Raw genomic sequence first — 23,860 nt, forward strand, 5'->3', positions numbered from 1 at the left:
CATATTACATGTCTTTAAAGGGTGTGCAGGACTGGGGACAGTCAGCAGTCACATAGCTGGGGCCAGGATAGCATGGGGTGGACTCTCGAAAGTCCCGTTTTTCTCTCTTGGAGAAAGAATTCCTTTGCCAAGAATGCGACTAAGAAGAGAAACCAGCATATGTTTGCATTTGCCTAAACACTCTGCGTCCCTAAGGTGGGAAGGCTGTCCTCAGCTCTCGAGCAAATATGCTGTTTGGAGTCTTCCAGGAGGCACTGAAAAAGCAAACAGTCACTGTGCTCAAATAAAGACGAGGTGGTGATGGGGACAAGGGAGGCTGGAGGCTCTGGGCAACTGAACTGGACTCTGTCCAGGACCTGGCCTCTCTCTCCCACCCCCATCCAACCCCTGGCCCTGGGAAGGAGTTGGAGATTGTCTCACAGCATCTCTCAGGGGCCCAACCTGCCCCTGAGAACCCCAGGGGCTCAACCCCGACTTTGGGGGGGCTCTGAGGCTGGGTCCCTTGGGGAGGTGTAGACACTGCCAGGGCTGGAGGGGTGCTGTGGTCCGGTGTCTGCAGGCCCTTCCCACCTCTCTTCTCCTGGCTCTTTTGCTGCCCTTCTTCTCTGATGTATAGAAACTCTTCAAGCCTTGGCTCCTCCTAAGGCCTTGAGGTGGCTTTGAGGGGAACCTCAGCCATAGGAGGCAGGTATCAGCTTACAGCCTGCCCACCCCATCTGGGCTCCTGTTATTCTTGCAGACTGAATGACGCCTGATGGCACTTGCTTAGACTCACTGTTTTCTTCTTATTACATTGCTTTCTCCCCTTGGCTCTAAGATCCAGTCCCCCAGGAAGGACACCCTGATCTCCACTTGTCTGCAGACTCCTCCCTCTCCCACGAAGCTGGTTCCTTGGTTACATGCTCTCATAGACACGCATCTCCTTCCCTCAGCCTGCTCTCAGCTTGTTCCAATACACTCCAAGGGCTGATCCTTGATGGACACTTACTCCTACTCAGACTGTGAGCTCCAGGAGAGCAGGCCATGGGCTGTTCACTGCTGTGTCCCTGCTGCGTCCCTGCTGCTGAGCATGGTGGCCAACACAGAGTAGGCCCTAAGAAATTGTCACTGTGTGAATGAACCAATTCATTTATGAGGACATAGACTTTTCAAACAAGTTTTTGCACAAGAAAATGGAGATATACAAGGGCACTGCATAGTCTTTACCTCTGAGGTCGGGGAGGTGAGCTAGGAAACAGATGTTTCATTCTGTTGATACTCTCCCCTGCCCCTCTCCTCTCCTCTCCCACCCAGAACCTCCAATCAAACCAAACGTTATGCTTTTCTTTTCTAACATGGAGACCTTGCTACCTTCATGGGGTTGAAGTTAGTTTTCAACAAGACTGGCCTTTATTAGTGATTCTATAAAGACACAGGATGACCAATGGCTTTTCTTTGGTAGACACTGCAGGCAATTTGTCAAGCCTTGAATGCTGTGTTGGAAAGGATTCTGAGGATGCGTGTGGGCTCAGCAGTAGAAAGAGCTGGGATTGCTCTAAGAAGGATCATGGTGCAGGGGAGAAGCTGGCAGCAACCTGCTCTGTTTGCTGAGTCTGATCTGTAAGGTGGGGGCAATTAAAGCCTCTCTGAGCTGCCTTACACTTGGCTGCCTCTGTCCAAGGTGCTGATCCATTTGGCTTTAGACTTTCTGGAGGCCAGTGTTCTTTCATAGGGATCTGTGCAGGACCTCCTGTCTTTGCCTGCCCTGGTCATTGGCCCCCTGATTTGAGAACCTTTGAGACCAGGTTTCTACCCCAAAACATTGTGTGTAAACCTTTAACCATTCCCAACTCCTCTTACTTGTTTTGGCCATGCCCCTCATGCACAACCCAACCTCTGGCCCATTTTCAACATGTTAGGTGAATCAAAGTGGTATGGTATCTGATGCAGCCCCAAGAATGAAGGATTTGGGTGCTCCCTCAGCTTGGTTGGCACTCGTCTGTCCGAGGGCTGTGGATGGGTTTACATTGCTGAAATGCCCAAAACAGATGGTGTCTCCCTGATTCCTTGAGGCCCTTCCTTCACCCTACCACTGCAACACTAGCTGTGATGAGCCTAGTTAAAAAGCAAATTGAGTGTAAAGACTGTTTCATTCCTTCCAAAGTTGAACAGAAGTGGTTTGGGGGATATAGTGACTTTTTTTTTTTTGATGTTGATCTGCAAGTATCTTTACATGTTTTATTTTATTTAAGCCATTCTATAACTCTCTGAGGTAGGATTATTGCCACATTTTACAAGTGAAGAGCATGAAGCTCAGATAGATTCTTTTTGACCTTGATGTTCATGCACTTAGTCAAGGCACTGTCCTATTTCTGCAATCTGGGGCTTTCTGGCTCCAGCTTTCTTCTCCTGTCCCCAGCTGGGTAGAGTTGATGCCGAGGAGATGTGTGGAATGGACTTGGCATGCCCTATATTGGTGCAATCAGTCACTTTAGTGAATGTCATATGTAAGTTCTCACCCTTGCAGGGTGAGGACTGATCCTACCTCATTTGCCCCTCAGCCTCCCTTTAAACAGGGGAAGGTCCTGCCCTGAGTGGAGCCTGAGGATTGGGAATTTGAGTCAAGAGCCAAGGGCCAGAGAAGCAAAAGCAAGTTCTAAGACAGAACTTGGCAGAGGGGTGGGAGAGGAGGTTGTATGTATGTGGTTTACAAAATGCAAGATGTGCCATTTGGTAAAATTCCATTGAAAATACTTGTATGCTTGTTGTGACAGCGAAGTGAAAAATAAAAGAGAAGCTGACATTTGGGAGAGAAAATCTGTAACATTAAAATACCAAAAGTTTGGATTGAGCAGAAGAGAGAACTTTCTGACTTGCCGCTTCAAATTCTGGGATATTCATGTGTGTGCTGGGGAGGGTGTGCTAGAAACTACAGCCACAATTTCTCCCTGGTGAACACATTTGGATGAGGGGCATATTTATGACGGGCTCTTAGAAATCACTGACTCATTCATTCAACAAATATTCACTGAGTCCCTACCAGGCACAATTATTTTGCTAGACGCTCATTTTAGATGAAGGAACAGATGGGTGGAGTATCTTGGTTAAAGCTGAACCGTGCTGGGATGGGAAGGCAGGACCCCCAGGGCTCGGGGGTGTGGTGGTCCCTCTTGGCCTCTGAGCCAGCTTATAGGCCTGGGATGAGCTGGCAGCTGGGTTCCCACAGAAGTAAAAGCATGGGGCTCTAAATGTGCGCCCATTTTCTATCCACACTTGTTTTCAAATTATTTTAAAAAGCTTAAAATTTACACATGCTTACAATGTTTATGTCTAGTTAAAACAATGATAGTAAAGTGAACTCCCGTGAACCCAAACCAGTTTAAAACATGTAAAGGAGCCCTTATGTGTCCTAATCCTATTATGTCCTCCCCTACTGAGGGGTCATAACCACTACCTTGGTGGTGTTATAACCAGTTCTTGCTTTTCTTTATAGTTTATCATATAAGTATGGATCCTAAAATACCTATTGCTTGGCTTGGCCTCTTGGTGAACCTTAAATATGTGGAGTTACACTTCTGTACACCTTGGTGATGGTTTTTTTCATTCAACATTAGGTCTTTGAGATCTGTTCATTTGATGCCGGTGGGTGTACTCAATCATTTTTATTCCTGCGAAGTCATCACCTGATGTATTATCCATTTTGTCACTGTGGGCATTTGAGTTGTTCCCAGGTTTTTGCTATTACAAATGATGCTGATAAGAAGATTCTTGTCTTTCTGTGTTTGTGTGCAAGAAGTTTTTGAGGGTCTCTCTCAAGGAGCAGAATTGCTGGACTATTGGGTCTTTGCATGTTTCACTTTATTAGTTTATTCCAAACTGTTTTCCAAAGCATTACTACCTATCTTGACTGCTATCTGCAGTGTACAAGAGTTCTCGAAACTCCCCAACCTCACCAACACCTGGTATTGTTTTTACTTTTAAGATTTTCACGAGGAATGGTGTCTTACTCTGATTTTAATTTACGTTGCCATGATAAAAAGTGAAGGAGGTTGAGCATCTTTTCATATATTTATACATTATTTTTGTTTGCTCGCTTATGAAACACCTGTTTATAGTTATTAATTTTTTTGCCTATTTTTAAGATTGAGCCTTTTCTTTTGTAAGTTAGGTAGGTTAAATATCTTCTTTGAGTGATTTGTCTTAATTCACAGTAATTCTGTATTGTATTGTTGTCAAATTTATTCATCTTTTAGACACATAGCTCTATTTCCTGTCACATTTAAGAGGCCCTACCCTATCCAGATGACATAAAGACAGTCTTATGCTGAAATCTCACTCTGTCCTGAGAGCAGATGTTGTCCTTCTTCCTGGGTGTCCGCAGCCTAGGTTGTGGCACTGCGTGCACATGGATCCTGATGCTAGACCATCTTTGTCTGCACCCAGTTGCCTGACATTCCTCCCTGATACTGCTCCGCTCTGCTGTGGCCTCTGGGCTGATCTTACTCTTGGTGGTGATTGCACAGGTTGTGGCATGGTGGTTAGGGAGGGCTTCCTGGAGGAGGTGGCATGTAAGCAAGAGTCTAAAGGTCTAGTAGGAGATAGATCAGCGAAGGGCACTGCGGGGAGGAGGGTAGGAAGAGTGTCCCAGGCAGAAGGCAAAACATGCTGGAAGGCCTGGGGGCAATGCAGAGGAGAAAGAGCATATGGTTGGATTGTGGGCAGTGGCCATGGGTGTGGCTGGAGCTATGGGCCAGGCAGGCCTTAGAGGCCTCACTGATGATCTCAGAACCCCCAGAAGTCTTTGGGAGCCATACCTTGCTACCTCAGGTGGTGCCTTTAGGTCCTGTTCTTTACGCCCAGGCAAGAGACCTGAGGACACATTTGGGGTCTTCATCTCCAGAGGGCCCTTTTGCCTGTGTCCAGAGTCATTGACCACCTACAAAAGGAAAGAAACTGATGCACAAAGAAGAACTGTGATCTGAGGACAAACCCCAGACCCAGAGTCCAAGGCAGAGTCAGGACTTGAACTTCCCAGATGAGCCAGGTAGTCCAGATGTCAGTGAGAAACAGCTCACGTTTCTCCAGCCCTCACTCTGAGCTGGGCACTGTGTAAGCGCCTTAACTGCACCAGCTCACTTCATCATTAATACGGCAACCCTTCGAGATGAGTTCATGCTATCCTTGTTTTACAGACAAGAAAATTATGGCTCAGAGAATTAAAGGGACTTGTTCCAGGCCATATGGCTGGTGAGTAGGGGGTTGGCCAGGTCTGATTCCCAAAGCCCAGGTGTCACAGCTCTGCTCACAGCCTCACGGTCTTCATGGCAAAGCTGTGGGGAGCAAACACTGCAGGTAGACTCTTTTCTTGATGCATAAGGACTTACCGTAGCATTGTTGGTAACAGCAGACATTGCCAACAACTTAAATGTTCCTCCCTTAGCAGATTGGTTACACATATTATGATACATACATTTAATGGAAAATTGTGGTTCTTCATGTACTAAGAGGCCGTAGTTCCAACACACGGTACTGTTAGCTCACGAAAGCAAAGTGAGAACAGTGACATGAGTATTGCTCTGTGTAAAAGCCAGCTCATGTGTGTGTATTTGAGTACACACACACAGACCTAAGGAAGCGCTGTGCTAGGGAGGGAGGCACAATGACTTGGGACAAGGATGGAGATATATTTTTCACTGCAGATTTCTAAATACCTCTTAAGTTTTGTGTCAAGAGCAAAGAAAGAAGTAAGTAAATAAAAAAGGAAATGTGAGTTTTCATCCTTCCCTCCTACTTACCACCCATGCTGACTTCTCTGAGCTTCTGCTTCCTCATCTAAGGAACAGGGATGGTCTTTTCTGAGCTGCAGGGTAAAACCCTGCAGAGTTCCTGGCACATGGCAAGTAGTCTCTATGATAATAACAAATCACACTTGGGAACCGGCAGTGGCAGCAGTCAGCATTCATCCCTCCCAGGGCTGGGTGTGGGCACAGGGCTCGGCAGAGTCTTAGCACAAGAGCTTTGGCTGTTTGCCCCTCCACTCTGGCTCAGGAGTACCCTGGAGTAGAGTGGTTAGGGGCATGGACTCGGGAGCAGGCTGCCTGGGTTGACTCTGCCTCTATAGCTGTGTGACACTGGGCAAGTCACTTAACTTCTCTGTGCAACTGTTTCCTCATTTGTAAAATGGGGATAAAATAATCATCCCTGCCAGGTGTACCTGATATGTGGATTAAATGTGTTAATACGTGCCCAGGGCTTAGCACAGTGCCTGGCATGTGCTAAGGGCAGTAGGACTTCCTTGCTCAGGAACCGTGTCCAGTAGTGTCCGCTTTGCTCCCATTCTCCCTTAGCCTCTGCACTGGTGCGTCTCTGCTGTGGCTTGTTCTGTGGCCCTGAACTTATCTTGGTTGTGTTCTTGGTGCTTGCAGAAACAGAGAGATCTCAGGGTCAGCTCTCTCATCTGCAGGGGACACTCCAGGCCTCCCTGGTGACAGGGCTGGGTCCTCCTGATGTGAAACTTTCCAGAAAAAAAGAGAATTATTAGGACAAATGCTATTTTAACTAATGCTTCAAGCCAACAATGTCTCCTTTCTGGCCCCCGGCATGGGAAACCAGACTGAGCTGTGATGGTGAGCATTCTCATTAATAACACACATCGTATCATTATGGCATTAGTTTAAACTGAAGTAATAAATACCTTTTCCAGATGAAATGAGTAAGTGAGTTTAATTGCTAGGAAACCTACCAAGAAGTTTGACAATAACTTTACTGGAATAAGTGTTTCGGGTTTTGTTCTTCGATCTAATTACAAAGCAGCTGTACTTCAGGGCACGTTAATTGTAGCATTCGCTAGAAGATTAAAGTTCATCAGCTCTGAAGTTCCCTCAGCCTTCCGTCAGATTCCACGATGTGTCTGGGGATGCGAGGCGATGCCTGATGCAGGCGTGGATGAAGGACAGGGAGACGAAGCTGCCTGGCTTCCACACACAGCCCGCTGTGCGGCTGGGGTCCTTGGGAGTTGCCGCAGCAAGAACTTGGCCAGACCTTCCATACTTCCCTCGTCTCATGCTGTGCATCAGTGCCCCCTTGGAGGACAAAGGTGGCCCCCTTGACATCCCCCTCCTCCCGACCCCGCTTCTCCAGACTTCCTCACCTCGAGTGCACAGGAGGGAACAGGTTTTATTGTTCAGCACCAGAATTCCAGGTAGGGCACCCACAAGATGTGGCCGCAAGCATCTGGGAGGACTGTTGGCCCAAATGGGATCCCTCCCCACTCTGCTAGTGAAATGCAATATTACGTCTTTTTCATTTTCTCAGTTGAACCATCTCCTACCCTCCTGTCAGGGAGAGCGTGGCTCTTTGCTCATAGGATCCTGCCATGTTGGGAGAGCTCCTTCATTTTTTGAAATGAACTATATTGAGGCATAATTGGCATGCAACAAAATGCACTCATTAGATGTGTACTATTTGATGGGTTTTGACAAACATATGCATAAGTATAACCACCAGCCCAGTCGAGGTGTAGAACGTTGCCTTTGCTGTGAAGAGAGAAAATCATAGCTCACTTGTCCCTGGTCGAGTCACTTTAGCACTGGCTAAAGCACTCAGGAAAGCCTGAGAGCAATGCTTTGTGCCAGGAACCCACCTGCAGCACCCTCTACTTTGAGGAGTGTGTTCTCGAGGACCTGAAGGGTCAGTGTGTCCAGAAGACTGGGAGCAGGGTGAGGAGGAGTGGAAGGCAGGGGAGGGAGGATCTAGGGAAGCCCCTTGGCAGTTGTGGCTGGCGCCCAGGCTGAAGCCATCTCCAGCTGAGATGAGAGCCCTGACCGTCTGCTCACTGGCTGGAGATGGCTCCCATTCCTGTGCCAGGCGATGCCTGGCACCTCCTTGAAAGGCAGCATTCAGGTAGTTGTGAGCACAGACTCCAGAGTCAGAAGAGAATTACATTTAAGTCCCTACTCCATTGCCTACTGCATCCTAGGTGAGACTTGGTTTTCCTGATCTATAAGATGGGTATCACAATGCTCCTTCCTAGGCCACTAGCGGATCTTGGCGAAGTACGTGCTCAGCACTATAGCAGGTTGGGAGCCTTATGCTTTACAAGTTTTCCTTGGATTCTTGTGAAGGGATCTCAGCAGATGCAATGTAGCTCTGAAGAAGCCTTTTTGGAAGCCTGAGAAGTGGGTTCCTTTCCTTGTTGCTCAGCAGCTGGAGCCTAGGGGAGGGAAGCCCATGGATCTTGTTTAAGTTATGTTTAAAAAGCACCTCTGAAACAGTTTTAGGAACACACTTCTCCTTGAGAGTCACAGGAAACAAAAAGGTTTGGGGAGCACCCTAAGATATTTCCCTGTGAAGCGTTGTGCGGGACCTCAGGTATAAATTTGAAAGTCTGTTGTAGCCACTGGAACTTTCCACTCTGCACTGGGGTAACAGCTGTGGTCCTTGCAGCTGGTGTCCACGCCTTGCCCATGTCACCCCCTCCCTTCCCCTATCCCATCTGCACCCCCTCCAACTCTTTGCTGCTCTGTGAACATGCCAGTTGCCATCTGGCCTTGGAACCTTTGCGCTGGCTGTTCCCTCTACTGGGACACTCTTCCTGCAGACATCTGTAGGCTGCTTCCTCACCTTCAGGGCTTTGCTTCAGTTCCCTCTGCCCCAAGAGCCTTCCTTCGCTCACCAACGCACCAAAAAAATGGAACTCCTCTTCCTCTTGACACCCTCGTCCCCCTTCCCTACCTTGTTTTCTTTTTATTGCATTTACTGCCTCTTACTTATTTTTTGCTGTTTGTCTTCCCTCAGTGAGTGTGAGTTTCACATAAGCAGAGGTTTTGTGTCTTTTGTTAAGTGATGCTGCATGCCCGGCGTTGCTAACAGCACCTGGAACATAGCAGGTGCGCAATAACTATTTGATGTATGAGTCAATGCATCTCTATTTGGGGGCATGTCATATCCTATTTGTCATTTCAGGAAGCATTTGTTTTTTTATATGAGATTCTTTTTTTTTTTAATTTCAAGCAGGCTGACTTAATTTTATTTTTTTTAAATTTTTATTGCAGTGTAGTTGATTTACAATGTTAGTTATGAGACTCCTAATTGCAACAGTAATCTGTGATTTCTATGATGTCCAAAGATCAGGCAAAGCCCCGCCCTCCTCTGCTCCCACCAGCAAACCAGTGTGTTCCACCTGCTGAGTTTCTGTCTCCACGTTCCTCCTGAGCAAGTGTAGAGGGAGCACTTGTGTATCCAGGGGCAGGGCATGATGAGAGTTCAGATGGGCCCAGCCCTTGAGAAAGTTCGCCCCATAGTTTTCCAGAAGGAATAAACACAAATTAAATGTTTATATCACAGTGTGAGGGCAGTAGGGGCTGCTGAGGTTTTTGTGGGTGAGCATGTTGGAGAACTTGGATTCTGTTCCTGCTTCAGCCTTTTTCTAGATTATCTCTGGGCCCTTTGACGTGTCTTTCTCATCCTTGGTTTTTCTCATTTTGGTAGTTGGGATAATAAAACCGCCTACCTCAGAGGGCCTTTGGAAGGTTGAAACGAAACGATGGATCTGAGAGCGACTGAGTTCCCTGTGGTCCCAGAGAACTTCTCATTTTTCTGACTCCTCTTCAGGACCCAGGACAGCGCTGCAAGTGCTCTCCCGTGATCTTGGAGCCCTGAAGTCTAAACCTCCTTCCCTCCCCAGCTCTGCCTTGGGAAGCAGTAGGTTTTTAATTATCTGGGAGCAAGTAATGCTTCGTTGGGCAGCAGAGGGAGGAGGGACATTTCAGGAAAGAGAAACCTGTGTGTAAGACATCAGAGTGTGAAATAGCGTGACATGTGCCAGAGAAGGAAGGTCTGGAGGGCCAGCAGCTTATGCTGAGAGCTGGAAGCGGTGGGAGTGTCAGTGGGAAGGGTGGGTGGGGGCTGCATCCCAAGTCTCAGGCGGCCAGGCCGTGGGCATCCGAGTGGTTGATTCATCCAGTACACAGCAGGCTTCCCCGCTTCTGATGCAAGGTGTGTGCTGTGCCAACAAGGCTTGCCTTCCCATGGGAATTCTCCTGTCTAGTGAGAAGCTTAGGAACGGAAGCCTGCTCCCCTTGGTTGCATCACCCTGCGACGTGACAAGGATGAAATTGCTTGTACGTTGTGTGGCCAGTTCTCCATTGTAAGAAGCCTGGTGGTTTTGATTTGGAGGGCAGCTGCCCACCCCATGATTCCTGCTGGAATCACTTGGAACCAGAAGATGGGGGTCACACTGACATAGCCATTTTCCCTATAAGTGGCATTAGGTCTCCTCTCCAGGCTCTGTTTATCCAACCTGTTGCCCAAAGCTACCCTCCAAGCCACCTGTCGTGGCACCTGTGAGGGCCTGCCTGCTCCCCCACCCCCACCCCCTGGTCCGGGCAGGAGCCTCCACGTGGGCCTGGAAAGCTGTCTTTTGCTTTTTGGTTTAATTGGTTTGGGATGCCTTCTCTGCCTGTTTGCTCATTTGTTTATTTCCTGCACACATCCAGAGCGGGTTCCCAGAGGCTTCTAATGAGGCCATGACAGTCAGAAAATGCTGCGCTGGCTGGGAGGGTGGTGAGGACCACCGTGGTCATACTGTCGTGGCAGGCAGGAAGAGGGGAAGGAAGCCATGGCCCACAGGGTGTCTGCAGCCTCCAGAAGGAAGAAGCAGGGAGGCTTGCTTCTCAGAGGGACCAGGCTTCTCCAGCACTTCAAAGAATCCTCCCAGAGGGACCTGACCTATGCAGGGAGACAGAGGACAGAGTGGATAGTAATTCCAGCTCAACTTTAAAGCAAATGCAGAGGTGGGTTTTGTTGGTCACTCACATTTTGCTGACAGTGGGGTGTGGTCCCAGGCTGGAGCTCGCCATTCCTGGAGGGCAGGAAGGGGTAGGACTGCTCCCATGTGAGCTTCCTTCAGGCTGGTCTTGAAGGATGGCATGGAATCCGTGAATTTCTGTTCCAGCATTCTTTGTTGTCCACTGAGCGAGGCCTCCTGTATCCAATCAGCCCACTTCCATTGTACAGACACTTGCTGAGTTCCAGGTGCTGTACTGGGGAATTGGAGGTGAGCGAGGCAGGCGTGACCTTTGTCCCCTTGGCCCCAGTGGTAACTGCTTTATGTGGGGATAAAGGTCATGATGGAGGTCGTGCTGTGAGGACCACCTGAGCTGCGGCAGGGAGCTCGCCTGCCAGGCAGAGCCTGGGGAGCCCTGATGGAGTGAGGAGGGCTGAGCAGAGGGGGAGGGCAGGGTGGACAGCTGTGGGGGCCCAGGGGTGAGAGAATTCAGGGATGTTCCGGGAGTTGGAGGAAATTCGGCCTGGGTGGAGTCTAGTGTCTGGGATCAGAGGCCAGGCCGTGGAGCGCCGCCCAGGTGGCAGAGGGGCTGCGTATTCTAAGGACAGTGAGGAAACCCAGACGGGTAGATCACTCTGCTTTCTTTCCTTGGTTGATTTTTCTTTGAAACTGTTTTTCATTATATAAGTAATACACGAAATGGATATGTTTTGTTGAAAAAAGGGAAACAGCATAGGCATTTAAGGTGAGAACTAGAGGTGCACTTTATGTCCTCCCACCTTCCTCTCTAGAGGTAAGTAGAGGCCTTGCCTGGACTCATCTCACGTCCAGCCCGTGTGTGCAGATGTTCAGATGCACACACATGGAGCTTTGCAAAAGCAGAAGCAGGATTGCACCTTATCTGTTGCTCTGAGCTGTGCTTTTTACTTGAGGTGCTTCAGAGCCCTCACACCACGTCGGCCCCTTTGGTCCTACGCTGCCCTCCTTACCTGCTGCACTGCATTCTGCAGGGTGGGGGCGGTTTCCTCATCCATCTCCTCACTGGGCTGGTTTCTGGTGATTTTGCTCTTACAAGTAGTGCTATAAAGCACACCCTTGGAGGCACAGCTGTGCGCACGTGCCTAAGTCTTCCTGTGGGCTGGACTGCGAGAAAGTAGAGTTGCTAAGTTGCAGGGGACCCTGTGTCTTCCAGTTAGGAAGCTAGAAAGATAGCGGTGAGGTGCCAGGTACCAAAATAAGGCAGGCAGGAAGGGCAGGTTTGGGAGGAGGGCAGACCCTGGTTTCATCCCTTTTTTTTTTTTTTCACGGTTTGAAGGAAGATCGTTTCTTGGATGCCAGGTTGCTTAGGCAGTAAGTCAGGGACAAAATCCGAAATAAGAGAAGCAGATGAGATGGAGCAGGGGCCCTCTCAGGTCAGCAGCAGCTCTTGTGAGAAGCAGTTTGAGAACTGTGTCAGCTGCAGCTCGGTGGGCAGTGGGCGCGGGGGGTCCCTGGTGGGTGTCCTGCTCTGCAGGGCTTATGCCTCTCTGGTGCGATGGGGCCAAGATGACACACGTTCAGGGAGGAGGGACCCTACAGTCTTGCAAGGGGCGGCTGACGGGCCTGGGGCTGGGGAAGGGCTGGTGTGAGCTGACGGCTCCGGCCTGCTCTAAGTGGCACCAGGACTGGGCCTGGACTAAGGGGGAGGTGGTGCAGGAAATCAGGAATTTTCCCGCTGTTGGAGCTGGTCTGAGCTAGAAGGGACTGCTCCCATCCCATCCCCCAGGGACGCCCCCTGGGCCACTGGGGCAGGAAGGGTCCTTGTCTCTTGTCCACCTGGGATGTGGTGGGGGGGAAGCATCTTTGGGTGTCAAGTCATTCTTAACCGAAGGTCCCCACGGAAGATCTCTGCATCGTCGTCTCCCTGGGCCTGGAGGCTTACTAAAGGCCGTTTGGTTGAACTTTGCTTTTGGATCATAAACAGAGTGACATGCCCTGCGTTGCTTCTTGAAAAGGAAGAGGATAGAACACTTCTTGTGCAGTTACCCTGCACCAGGCGCCTTCGCCGTCCGTTTCCCAGTCTGCACAGCCACTCAGCAGGTCAGCACCGCACACCGGCTAGACTAGGAAGCTGAGGCTGGGAGGGGTTTCCGCTGCAGGTGGCAGTTTCAGTCTCAAACCTTCTCACTCCTGAATGTCTCCCCTCTGCCCTGAGCACGTGATGAGTGTGTTCTGGGCACAGTGCCCCTGGCATGAGGAGGGAGATGGGGGTGGGGCAGTGGCACCCCGAGGGCCCCTGGGTCAGGAGATGCTGTGGTGTCGGGAGGGCCAGGGCTGAGAGGACTTTCCTGCCTGCTCTGTCCTCTCTTCACGCCCTCCCTGCCTACCCCCTCATCCTCCAGGCCCTCCTGACACACCCCCTCGGGCCCCTCACAGGCACGGTTCACAGAGGGACATTGCACAGCCCAGCCGCAGGGCCGGAGCTCTGGAGGCTGTCCCCTTGTTCAGTGGCCTGTATGGACTTTCTTGCTAGAGACCTTCATGGCTCTGTGGCATATGAAGGGATGTCACCTGTTGGTCCTTGGGACATGTACTGAAGTCTGCTTGGGCACTGGGAACTTCCCGCTTTGCGCCTTTGCCTTTTTATTGTGGTAAAATCTATACAGCATAAAGTTGACCATTTTAGCCACTTTTCAGTGTACAGTTCAATACCATTTGGCACAGTGCCACCACGGTGCAACCATCACCGCCCTTTGTATTCAGAACTCTTTTCCTCTTGCCAAGCTGAAACTCTGTACCCATTAGACACTAACTCCTTCCCTCCCACCCCCGGCCCCTCGCCACCACCCTTCTCCCGTCTGTCTCTGTGAATCTGACTGCTCTGGGCACCTCACGTAGGGCTTCTTCCTTTTGTCACTGACTCATTTTACAGCACAATGTCTAAGTATCATTCATGTCAAAGTGTGTGTCAAAATTTCCTCCCTTTTAAAAAAATTGAGGTATAGTTGATTTACAATGTTGTGTTAGTTTTAGGTGTACAGCAATCCGTTTTATGCACACACACACATATATATATATATATTCTCTTTCAGATTCTTTTCCATTAAAGGTTATTATAAGATATTAAATATAGTTTCTTATGCTATACAGTAGGTCCTTGTTGTTTATCTATTTTGCATATATTAGTATCTGTTAATCCTAAACTCCTAATTTATTCCTCCCCCCTTTCCTCTCTTGTAACTGTAAGTTTGTTTTCTATGTCTGTGGGTCTGTTTCGGTTTTGCAAATAAATTTGTATCATCTTTCTAGCTTCCACATATAAATGCTATCATATGATATTTGTCATTGTCTGATTTACTTCACTTGGTATGATGATCTCTAGGTCCATCCATGTTGCTGCAAATGGCATTATTTCATTCTTTTTTATGGCTGAGTAATATTGTGTGTATATATATATATATATACCACGTGTTTATCCAGTCATCTGTTGATGGACACTTAGGTTGCTTCCAAATCTTGACTGTTGTAAATAGAGCTGCTATGAACATTGGGGTGCATGTAGCTTTTCGAATTAGAGTTTTCATCTTTTCTGAAAATTTCTTTCCTTTTTAAGGCTGGATAATGTTCCATTGTATGTGTATACCACATTTTTTTAATCCATTCATCTACTGATGGTTGTTTTCTACCATTTAAGTTGTTTCCACCTTTTGTCTACCTTGCTTTCTGAGGGTATTAGGAGAAAAGTATAGTCTCTTGGGAGCTCCTGTGCATGTGTATGTATGTATGCGTGTGTGTGTGTGTGATGCATTTGTATGTTATACCTTTTGGAAGACTTCCATTCATTCTTTACTCTGCCACCAAAGTCACCTTCCTTAAACTCATCGCCTTGCATAGAGCCCGACAATGGAGGCCCTTCTTCTCAAGGATGGAGGTCAGATCCCTTCAGGAAGTCCCTGGACCGCAATGTCTGTCCCTTGCCCCACTGCTTCTCCAGCCTCTTCTCTCATCACTCCCCCATTTCTCCTTATGTCCTGGCGACACAGGGTAGATCAGTGCACTCAGGGAAACACAGCCCACTCCAAGTCCTCCAGGGGAGGGAATTTATCATGAAACTACTGACAGGTGTCCCCAAAGGTGAGACAGGTGAAGGTGAAGTGGAAGCAACCCAGACGAGCAATTTTAGGGAGGTGTCGGGACACCCAGGGCTGGAGGGACAGATGGGAGAGATGGTCCTGGAGCTAGGACCATGCAGTGGGAGCATGGACCTCCCAGAGGGGTCACCCCGAAGGAGCTGGGAGCCTGGAGGGGGCACTGAGCTGACGCTTATTGTGTGACCTGGGTCAGATGTAACAGAAATGAACAGACCAGAGAGCTGGAGGCTCACACACCCACGTGAGCACTCACACACACAGGCATGCGCACACACACGTCTCAGGTGCCTATGGTAATTAAAGTCAGAGGCGCAGATGAATGTAGTCTGCGGCCAGCTATGAATCTTGCTAACAGTCACCAAGAAAGATCAATAAATTTTCCTCCTTCCAAGCCAGCGGGAGATCTCACTGGAGGGCCTAGGGCAGCTCAAGGTGAAATCTTCTTGAAGACTTTCAGTCAGCCAGCCTCTGCGGGGAGGGGGTCACAGGGAGTGTCAGGTGCACCCCAGACCTGCAGGATGGGATGGCATGTCAGGGGAACCTTGGTACCCAGAGACGGAGACTGGGGGGAAAGCTTTCCTCCCCAGGGGTCCACCTTGGACCTCCCTTGTGTCCTGGTGATTGTCTCTGCAGTCAGAGGCCCTGGCCCCAAAGCCAGGCCGTGGCCATGGGTGCTGCCCCAGCCTCTCCCGACACAGCAGAGGGCACGGGCATCAGCACAGTGAGGCTTCTGGGGTCCCTACGTCTGCTGTGGGGATGAGGGCAGCGAGGGGAGGAGGCATGTGTGGTGACCTGGAGCCAGCGTGCACCGGCTTATGAGAGCCACTGGGCCACTTCTTCCCAGCTCCACGTTCAGTGACCGCACTTTGGTGGCTAGAAATGGGCCACGTGGGAGTATTTACACCACTGAAATCAGCAAGTGCTACACACCAGGGCTTTTCATTCTGGAAAGCCTATTTAACACCACACCACACGTCTCACTCTCAGGGAATTTATTTATTACCTGCCTGGGGGTGGGAGACAAGACGGCAACACAGGATAATGAAGGGCACAGTTTATGCTGAAGGGAAGAGGGGTAGCGTGCGGCTGAATCCCGGGAAGTCTTCCTGTGGGACTCTGAGCATCAGGGAGGATTAGGGCAGATGGAGACAAGGGTGTTCCGGGAGGGGAACAGCCAGAACGTTGAAAAGCATCAAGGGTATGAGACTAGGAGTCGTGGGAAATAAAGTTACGTGAGTCTGCAGGCGACAAAGAAGTGCCTAGAAAGCTGGGTTCGAAGTTCAGACTTTATCGTTTAGGGCAGTGGTTTTTAGTGGGACAGTGGCTATGTCTGGAGACACCTTGGGTTGTCACAGCAGGAGTCGGGAGGAGCGCTCGGGGCCTCTGGGAGGTAGAGGCCAGGGATGCTGCTGAGTGTCTAGGGCCCCTCCTCCGGAGAGCCCTCCCAACAGAGTGTTTTCTGGCTCCAAGCGGCGATGGTGCGATTGGAGCTAATGCAAGTTCAGCATCAGGGCTGTATAAAGTTGTATTTTTAGTGCAGTGTGTGGAGTGAAGTGGAAGTGTGTGTGTGTGTGTGTGTGTGTGTGTGTGTGTGTGTGTGTATGTGTGAGAGACAGGATTTAGAAGCAGATTGGTTAAGGATGGAAGAATGCGGAGGTGGGCATCAGGGTCCAGCTGCCAGCAAGGAAGGGCTGTGGTTCACTTAGAAAAGTGAGAGAGAGAGAGAGGGTTTGAGCCACAGATTTCTAAAGGATAAAAGAATGTTATAGAAATAATTCTGTACCCCCTTTTCTTTTCAGAGGGAGGGAACTGGAGCCTTGAAAAGTGACAGCAGAGGCCTGTGGACTTGAGACAGTAGGAAGTCAGGGGGAAGTGTCTTTGGACAGTAGAAAATTAGCCTTTTGGAAGTAAGGCCATCTGCTGCTTCTCTGGGAGGGAAGAATCAGGTGTTGGGAGAGTCCTGGGCCAGGCAAGTTGCAGCTTTCCCGTGGCCTCCAATCTCCAGACACCTGATTTCCTGTATGCTCCTTGTGGTTAGAGTCCCAGATGCGTTCAACTTCTGTCTCTACCACTTCCTTAGCTGGACCACTCTGACCCTCAGTTTCCTCATCTGTCAAATGGACATAACACTAGTACCTATCCTGTAGCATTGTCAGAGAATTAAATGAGATCATTGATGTGCCAGGCAGAGGGAACAATGAATGGATATTGCAATTATTTATTTTTTAATGGAGGGAGTTGGCAGTGGTGGGTGGTGGATGGCAGATGGAATGGATGTGTGTCCCACTGGTACCCCTGAGGAAGAGGTATTTTATTTCTGGGGTTTTTTGGGGGTGAAGGGAGGTAATTAGGTTTATTTATTATTATTATTATTATTTTAAAGGAGGTACTGAGGATGGAACCCAGTGCCTCGTGCATACTAAGCACATACTCTACCACTGAGCTATTCCCTCCCACTCTGGGGAAGAGGCACTTTAAATGCTTGTCCCAGCCCTCCAGCTCCTTGCCACCTGTGATTAGGGGCTTCTGCCTTCCTTTAGGAGTGGGTCTTGGCAATAGAACCCATTGTTGGGTGTACGCAGCAGGCTCAGGGGTGTGACAGCTTGGCAGGGTTGGGGTAGGGGCATTCCAGACCTAATGGTGGCTGCAACTCCCACTTTCCCTCTGGGCTGTTTTGTGGAAAGTGAACTGATTTCCCCTGGAGGAAGCAGGGGCCAGAACCCTCGATGGTCTGGGAATTAGCACAAGTGAGCAGGCCTTCCAGGCATGTGGGGCCCACTTGCCAATGGCTTCCACAGTGGGGACATCAGCCAGTAGTGGGGGGAGAGAAGCAGGGTTCAAACTCATGCAGCTCTTTTATTCACTATCTCGGTGACCTTGAATTCAGTTAACCTCCCATCTGTGCGGCGAAGAATCAATGTCCAACTTGCTAAAGCCCAGTTAGGTGCTTCAGGGACAGCGAATGCAGCGAATGCGCTGTCCCTGTGAGTTCCCTTCCCTTTCCCTCCCCACAGCTGAGCCCAGGGTCTGGGTCTGGCTCAATTATCTGCAGTCCAGAAGGTGTGGGGAGTCAGGCCCTAGTGCCATCAGTCGCGAGTTCTCCAGTCACCCAGGACACAAAAGCAAGGACTTCCAGGAAACTAAAAGTAAATATATTTCTCAGGTTATGAGAATATGAATTTTCTGATTGTAAAGGTGTACACAACACTGACATATACAAAGTAAAAGTCAAACTTCTCTTTTATGCACCCCACCCCATCACACTCAGTTCCCTCCCCTCCCTGAGGGCACACCAGCGTTTTCTTGAGGTGTCTCTGGGTGGAACTGCTTCCTGTGCCCTGTGTGTGTGTTGTGGGGGAAGGGATCGCACATGCTCCCTCTTCCATTCACTTTGTCATGTATGTTACTTTGAGGATGTCTGTGTCACTCGTAAGTGATCACTGAGAATCTATTCTGCTAGCACCTGCAAAGCATGGGCAGGGCAAAGGCCTGGGACCCAAGTCACCTACCAGGCCTGCCATCACCAGCTGGTGGGCCTTGGGTGGGTCTCTTCCTCTGAGACTCATTTCTCTGCCACTACTGGCCTGGCGGTCGTCTACTTGTATGTCTTATGTAGTAACTGCAGAGTTAGAAGCTCCTTAGAAGATGGGTGGTGGGCACTTCTCCTTGAATTAATTCCTCCATGAAGCTGCTGTATGGAAATGAGCCAATAATGGCCAATTCCAGGTGCAAATCAAATCAGGTCCAGGCTTGGCATAGCCTGAGGAGGCTTGATGCCTCCTACACTATACTTCCCCTGGAACTAGGGCAATCCTAAGAGTAACCCCAATGCTTCTGAGCAACTGTGCAGCTGACAGAAGCATTAGCTGTTCTGCCTGGGGCCCTCCGGCTCTCTGGCTGCTCTTGAGATCTCAGATTTCCTGGCTAAGGTTAGTGCTGGGTCCCTTAGGTATATTCATTCATTCCCATGAAACTCTGGAGGATAGTATAATTAGCAGCAGTGGATGGGGTCTGGTGCAGACTGTCTGAGTTCACCTTTTCCAGCTAATGTGAACTTGGGTAAGGTACTCAGTCTCTCTATGTCTCACATTGCCCATGGACTTCCACACTGTAGAATTCTGGTAAGGTTTAGAAGAGCCAGCACTGGGATAATACTTAGCACCTGGCATGTAGAAAGTGCTTATCAGATGTCTGATATTATTACCAACTCCATTTTGCCAGTGATGAAATTGAATCTCAAGGAGGTTAAGTAACTTGTCTGAGGTCCCAGATCCAGCAAGTGGCAGAGCAGGTATGTCTGACCCCAAAGACCTTACTTTTCCTACTACATCCCACATGGATCTGTGTCCTCTGAGGATTTGTTAATTGAAGGGTCAAATGCTAAAGTAAGTTAAAAGGGATCTTGGGATTCCTTTTCTTGGTTATTCTCTGGGATGCCCACCGAGCCCACTGATGTCATGGAAAAATTGTCTCTAGGTTCCGGTTTTTCCATTTTGTACCTCTAAAGCTAGTCCACAAGGGCAGGTGGTTCCGCTTGGGAGATAGTCTCTGAACTTCAGTTTGCTTCTTTCTAAATGAATGGATCAGATCTGCTGGACATTTGTGGCTGCGTTGATTTCTGAATCTGTGACTATAGGGTACCTATGTGGCCTCAGGTGTGACCTACGGAGATGATGGGGGTGATTTCTTGTCATAGGAAAGGAGGAAGCACTTATTGAGCAATTACTATGTGCTAGCATTGATCTTGGGTTTTAAATTTGATCTCATTGATTTGTCGTAACAACCTTGAAAGGTGGGTACTTTTGGCTCCATTTTCCAGATGGGAAAATTGAGGTTCAGGTAGGTTATTTAGTTCATGCAACCAGAAAGTTACAAAAACTGATAGCTAAGTGACTTCAGATTCCATTGCTTTTTAGAGTGACAGAAAGGTCTCAAATTGATTACCTCGCCTTGCCTTAAGGAAATAGAAATTGAAGAGCAAGTGAAATCCAAAATAAGTAGGAGAAAATAAATAATAAAGGTCAGATAAAATAAATGAAACCAGAAGTTTGTTCTTTGTGAAGATAGAATTGATAAACCTCTAGACAGACTGATCAGGAAGAAAGAAGAAAAAAAAAAAAAAAACGGAGAGGATGAGAGAGAGGGATAGGAGAGAAGACACAAATCACCAGAATCAGGAAAGGAGAAGTGACATCACTACAGATTCTACAGACATTAAAAGAATAATTAGGGAACAGTGTGAAAAACTTTACGTCAACAAATTTGACAAGCAAAATGAAATCGACAAATTCTTTGAAAGATACTAACTACTAAAGCACACTTAAGAAGAAATAGAAAATATAAATAGACCTGTATGTATTAAAGAAATTGAATTTGTAGTTACAAAAGCCTGTGGGAAGGAAAATTCCAGACCAAGATGGTTTCACTATTAAATTCTGCCATATAGTTAAGGAAGAAATACTACCAATTTTACACAGTCTTCCAGAACATTGAAGAGACCATTCTTCTATAGTCCAGTTTTATTATTCGGTGAAACTAGTATTATCCTCACAGTAAAACTGACAAATGCATTGCAAGAAAATGAAGCCAATGTCCTTAATAAACACAGACACATAAAGAACCTGAACACAATATTAGCAACAGGATATAAAAAGGGTACTTTGTTATGTCCGAGAAGTGGGGGAGGTTAATACAGTCATGCAGGATTGGTTTAAGCACTCAGAATTCAGTTGATGTAATTCACCATGACTACAGACTTAAAAAGAAAAGCCATATGATTCTGTTACAGAGAAAAGCGTTTGACAAAACACAGTATTCAATTGTGTTAAAACTCTCAGCAACTAGGGCTATAAGGGAACTTCCTCAACCTCATAAAAGGCATTTATGAAGAACCTACAACTAACATCATACTTCATTGTGAACAACTGAATGTTCTCCTTAAGATCAGGAACAAAGACAGGGATGTTCATTCTCACACATAGTCAACATTGTATCCGAAGTTTTAGCCAGTGCAATTAGGCATGAAAAATAAATAAAAGGCATTTAGATTAGTAAATAAAAAGTTTCAGTTTTTCCCTTTCTAATCACATAATCATCTATGTGCAAAATTCAGTGTGATCAATAAAAAGCTACTAGAATTAAGTGAGCTTTAGCAACATTGTAGTATAAAAAAATCAATGTGCAAAAACTCCTTATATCTATATACTAGCAACAGGCAACTGAAGCAGAAATAAAAAAGAATACTATTTACAATAGCATAAAAATTATGAAATCCTTAGGGATCAGTCTGATAAAGATCACTAAGACCTGTACACTACAAACTGCAAACCATTTCTGAGAGAAATTTAAAAAGACCTAAATAAATGGTGAAATCTACTATGGATTGAAAGACTCATTAGTTTTAAAATATAAATTCTTCTCAAATTATTCTATAGATTCAGTGCATCCCAATAAAAATCCCAGCATGTTTTTTTGAAGAGGGGGTAGAAATTGATAAACTGATTTTAAAGTTCATATGGAAATGCAAAGTACCTAAAATAGCCAAAACATCTTTGAAAAGGAAGAATAAACCTGGAGGACTAACTAAATGACTTCAAGACATTAAGAACTATAATAATCATGACAGTGTGTTTTTGGGATCAACATAGACAAATAGACTCCTGTAACAGAACAGAGAACCCCAAAATAGACCCCCACATGTATGAGTGAATGATTTTCAACAGAAGTGCAAAGGCCATTCAGTGAAGAAGAGCCTTTTCAACAAATGATGCTAAAACAAGTAAATATCTAGATACAAAGATATAGTCTTCAATCTATACCTTGTGCTATGTATATATAACCTAAATAAAAACAATGGATCGCAGACTGAAAAAACTAATACTGTAAAACTTCTGTGAGAAAACACAATAGAAAATTATTGCGGCCATTAGGCAAGGATTTCTTAGATACAACACCAAAAGCACAATCCATAAAAGAAAAACAAATAGATAAACTGGATTTAATTAAAATTAAGACCTCTAAGAATGAAGCTCTTTGAGGGGGTAGGGGCTATAGCCTAGTGGTAGAGTGCATGCTTAGCATGTATGAGATCCTGGGTTCAACCCCCGGTACCTCCATTTAAAAAAAGAAGAAAAAAAATGAAGCTTCTTGAAAAACACGGTTAATAGAATAAAAAGACAAGCCATAGACTGGGAGAAAATATTTGCAAGCTACATATCTGATAAAGGAATCACATATAAAATATAAAGAACTCTTAAAACTCAGTAATAGCAAATGAAAGATGGGCAAAACATTTGTATAGACATTTCATCAAAGAAGATATATGGATGGCAAATAGGCACATGGAAAGATGCTTATTAGTGATTAGGGGAATGCAAATTAAAACCACAGTGGAAAGCTAGTACATACCTGCCAGAATGGCTAAAATTTAAGAAAGACCCGTGATACCGAGCATTAGTGGGGTTACAGAGCAACAATTCTTATGCGCTGCTGGTAGGGATGTAAAATGACACAACCACTTTGGAGAACAGTTTGACAGTTTCTTAAACAGTTAAAACCTACACCAATCACATTACCCATTCTGCTTCTGGGTATTTACCCAAGAGAAATGAAAGCATATATCCACACAATGACAGGTAGCAGCTTAATTTGTGGTGCCAAAACAAAAGCAACCGGAATGTCCATCAGCGAGTGAATGGATAAACACATTGTGGTACATTAATACAAGGGCATACTACTCAGCAATAAAATGGAATCAATTATTGGTGCAATCAACAGCGTGGATGAATTTCAAAGTGATTAGGTTAAGTGGAAGAAGATAGAAAAAAAGAGTACACACTGAATGATTACATGTATATAAAACTCTGGAATATGCAAATAATCTATAGTGACAGAAGCACTTCTCTGGTTGCCTGGGGGACTGGGGTGGGTAGAAGGGACCACAGAGGGGCACAAGGAAACTATAGGGGGTCATGAATAGGTTCACTGTCCTGATTGTGGTGATTGTGGTAATACATATGTTGAAATTCTATTAAATTGTACACTACAATATTTGCAATTTATCACCTATCAGTTACACCTCAGTGAAGCTGCTGAAAATTTCATTGCCTTTTCCAGATACCACACTGCCTGTCACAAGGGTTCTGTTTCGATGCCAAAGAAACCATCGTGCCTGAATGCATTCAAACAATTGCATATCCCTTCTGGTTTCCAAAGATGTGTTAGTTTGGTAATCCATCTGTGTAACATCCACCACATAAGTGAGTCATGCTGGCTTGCTGGAATTCTTCACACATGGGCTAGAAAGGGTGGAGCAGTCAGGATTATGTCAGGGGCCCTGAATGCAATGAGTGATTTCACCTAACAGTCCTTGAAATGCACTACAAAAGAAGCTACGTGAGTCACGAGCTTCTGGAAGCTGACATCACGGTTTTTAATCTCCATGTTGTAAGTTTTCTTCCTTTACCAACTATCTGCCTTAAGGTTGATTAGTAAGTCTCCGGGCCTGCTCAGAAGCCATCAAGTGAGCACAGATTAGCGTGTCAGTTAGGGAACAGCGGTGAGGAGAAGCTGATCAGATGTACTCAGACAGCACGGTAATTAGCATGCCTGAGACACCAGGCTGCCACGCTGGGGCGGCCTTGCCCAGTCTCACTGTGGAGCACTTTGTTCCTTTCCACAAAGAAATTCATTAGGGGAGATCAATGGCCAGCAGTGTGGTGCACCCCCCTGCCTCCCACGGCTGCCTAGCATCTTCGTGGTCCGGAGGCAAAGGTACACATGCTAGTTTGCCGGCTGCTCTCCAGGGCCGGTGGGCAGCATCCTCAGGGCAAGGCTTCTGAGAAGCACTGCAGACCCTGGAATCTGTGTGCCCCCACCGTCTCACCCCGTGCCCCCACCCGGAAGGGCTGAGCGCTCAGCTCCGGGCTGTCTGCCTCTCTGGACATTCATGCAGCATCGACGCCAG

At 47.3% G+C, this 23,860-nt stretch overlaps 1 protein-coding gene across 3 annotated transcripts in view; it reads left to right on the plus strand.

Moving 5' to 3' along the window:
* Positions 1 to 23,860, plus strand: part of GRID1 (glutamate ionotropic receptor delta type subunit 1) — a 629,200-nt gene that overhangs the window by 133,567 nt on the left and 471,773 nt on the right. The window lies entirely within an intron of this gene.

The sequence above is a fragment of the Camelus dromedarius genome, chromosome 8 (genome assembly GCF_036321535.1).
Source record: "Camelus dromedarius isolate mCamDro1 chromosome 8, mCamDro1.pat, whole genome shotgun sequence".
In the NCBI taxonomy this organism is placed as follows: domain Eukaryota; kingdom Metazoa; phylum Chordata; class Mammalia; order Artiodactyla; family Camelidae; genus Camelus; species Camelus dromedarius.